At 42.9% G+C, this 3,147-nt stretch overlaps 1 non-coding gene across 1 annotated transcript; it reads left to right on the top strand.

The window, feature by feature from the left end:
• Positions 1–472: 472 nt before the first annotated feature.
• On the top strand, positions 473–557 carry trnav-uac (transfer RNA valine (anticodon UAC)). Its single transcript has one exon. It is a non-coding gene; the product is annotated as a tRNA-Val (tRNA).
• The last annotated feature ends 2,590 nt before the right edge of the window (positions 558–3,147 follow it).

The following is a 3,147-nucleotide window of genomic DNA, read 5'->3' as shown; positions in this document are numbered from 1 at the left end:
TTCTGTTGTTCTTACCATCTGTCAGTCTCTCTGTATGTCTCACTCAGTCTCAGTCACTTTCTGTAAGCTTTTCTAATTGGGTCTCTGATTATCCCTCCAACTATTACTTTCTCTCGGTCACTCTCCCCATCGCTCCCCCACAACATTTTACTCTGCACCTTATAATATAACCCTTTAAGCGCTGGCTCAGTTTAGAGCTTGCTGATCCTGGGTGTTTGACCTGCATTTTAACATTCTTCCTTCAAAGGTTTTCAGTGTTGATGGGAGGGTTACATGCTCTGTGGGCTAAAAGCCGAGGGGTTTCTTGTCTAGTTACGAACGGTCAGCTCAATGCATTACTTGCCCAGCTGCTGTCTTTATCCTCTCACATTTTCGGATTATGCTGATGCGTAGTTTGCTCTGCGCTGAAAACTAAACTTAGTCAGCAAGGGATTTGTCGAATTTTCAAGCACTGCGCGGCTAGGTTTTTATCACCAGGGTGGCCGAGTGGTTAAGGCGTTGGACTTACAAATCCAATGGACGGTGTGTTTGCTTGGGTTCGAACCCCACTCCTGGTAGATGCTCAGGCAACGAGGTTGAAAGTAAAAACTAAAGCTATTTTTGGTATGAAAACGCTTATGATCTCTGCAAAGGATGGTGCCATATTTATAATTCACCCTTCAAGACAGCGTTTCTTCATTTACAATTGGTGTACTGAACATAGGAACCGGAGGAGGCCCTTGAGCCTGTTCGCCATTCATTGAATTCCTGTCTGAGCTGTGTCTTAACTCCATCCAGCTGCTTTGGCTCCAGATCATTTTAACGCATGTGTAGCAAAAACGTACCGATCTCAGATTTACATTATTAGTTGAGCTGGAATATACTCCTATTTTGTGGGAGAGAGTTCCACACTGCTACCAACCTTCGCATGAAGAAATGTTTCCTAACTGCTTTCCCGAATGGCCTGCCTCTGATTTTACGATTATGTCCCCTTGTCCTCGGCTCCCCCACCAACGGCGAAAAAAGGTTTATCTCTATCTAGCTTATCAATTCGTTTCAAAATCTTAAAAACCTCAATCAAATCCCCACAACCTTCTATATTCCAGGAAGTACAAGCCCAGTTTATGTAATCTCTCCTCATATTTTAACCATTGGAGCGCTGGTAACGTTCTGGTAATGTGCACTGCACTTCCTCTAAGGTCAATCTATCCTTTCTAACAGGCGGTGCCCAGAACTGTACACAGAACTCCAGATGTGGTCTAACCAGGTCTCTGTATAGCTGTAGAATAACTTCATCTCCTTTCTATTCTATTTTTTTGATTATTTTTGTACCTTACTGCTACATTTCAGTGATCTGTGTACATGGACCCGAAACCCTTTTGGAACTCCACTGTTCCGAGCTCTGCACCATGTAATTAATACTCGGATCTACTTTTTAGGTCTAAAATGAATGACGATATACTTACCTGCGTTGAAATCCATCAGCCACTGTTTCGCCCATTCACTCAATCTATAAATATATCTTTGTAATTATATGCTGCTGTCTACACGACTTACCATACCACCAGCCTTTGCATCCTCGGCAAACGTGGATATAGGAATTTTCTAATTCATTAATAACTATAGAATTGTTGTGGAATATTTTAAACCAACACTTGACACAAGGTTTTTGCATCGATAATCAAGTTGTCTTTATTACACCAGTGGGGAGACAATCTGCTCTGTCTTAGCCAGACTTCTCCAAATTGGTACAGCAAGCCCTACATTTTTATACATTACAACATATATGTCCAGCTCATTCAAAATTCATTCCTACCACCTGATTGGTCCTTGACCCGTATACATATTCACTGATTGGTTGCCTATACTGCGTTATATTAAAGTACCGCCTTTATTATCGGAAAAGTACATGTCCATTATCCCCCAAGCTGTTGTTGCACCTATGACCTTTGTTTATGCCAGATGGGGTCTCATCAACATTGCACTTCTGACTCATTGTCCTCCTTTCCTGCCTCTCTAGGCCTCTTTACTTCCAACTCATTGTTTTACTTTCCTGCCAGAACAGAGCTTACATCCTCTAGGCCTCTTATGGTTTCCCCCTCCGACTATTTGAAATTGTCTCTTAGTGACAAAGTAAGCAGTTCTACAACTACTGCTTAGGTTATCTCAACTGCCAGTTCAGCAATTTAGAAAAAGCTTACTACTGCAAAGACCTATTAGATTATTCTCTTTATTACACCATTCAGTGAAGCTGCCAGCGATGTCAGTTTAACTCATTCCCCACTGCAATCCCCCCTTTTGGTACTTGGCCAATACCCAAGTTAAACAACATGTATAAGCATTGCTGTGCCTCCTGCCCCATGTGGTGATCAGGCGCTGGCTCGGGAGGCCCTGCATACCCATCATGTCTAGAGCAAACTTGTTTTTTCCAGCACTTTCCGCTTCGCTTTAGCTCTTTGTTGGTCCGTTTCTTGTTACAAGCGGTGCATGCTGCTATTCCCCATCATATAGCCATGAATAACTGTACTATCACTATTATATATGGGAAATGATGCGGATCCATGGGTGTATGTTGACATTCATTCCCCAATCCCACAGCTTCTCATACCACGGGAACTCCTGTAGCTCTATCTCTATGACCCTTTCTAATTCCCCAAGGTCCCTTTGCAGCACTATGTATTGTTTCACCATCTTACTTAAATCCTCTTTCAATTCTTGCAGATCCTCTTGCAGGTGGGGTATTGCGGTCCCATCTGGTACTTCATAATTGACCAACGCTTTCTTTAGACTATCTGGCACATTTAGCTTTATCTCCTCCCTTGAATGTACATACACCAATCTGGTGTGCCCAATTGTGACAGGGATCTTTGGCGTAAATCAGAAGTTAGGCATTGTGATTGCACATACAAGGTTACTATACTGGTACTCAGCCTCTGTGGTGGCTGTACAATACTCCCCTTCACCTTTATATCCCGAGCGGGTGTGATGGTGATCAACATGTGATAAGTCCAACACACACTCTCTGTCTTATTATAGGCGCACTCATCCATAGGGCCTTCTCCTACTGGATGTGGGCACATCGTAAGCATGCCTTTCCCGTGGCATTCGTTTAGGGAGGCTCCTCTCATAGTATCATTCTTCCTGATGGCATAGTTATCAATTGAATAG

This window comes from Somniosus microcephalus, unplaced genomic scaffold (genome assembly GCF_052327205.1).
Source record: "Somniosus microcephalus isolate GS21.2 unplaced genomic scaffold, FLI_Smic_1.0 unresolved_chr1, whole genome shotgun sequence".
Lineage (NCBI taxonomy): Eukaryota > Metazoa > Chordata > Chondrichthyes > Squaliformes > Somniosidae > Somniosus > Somniosus microcephalus.
This window is presented reverse-complemented; position numbering and strand designations above follow the sequence as displayed.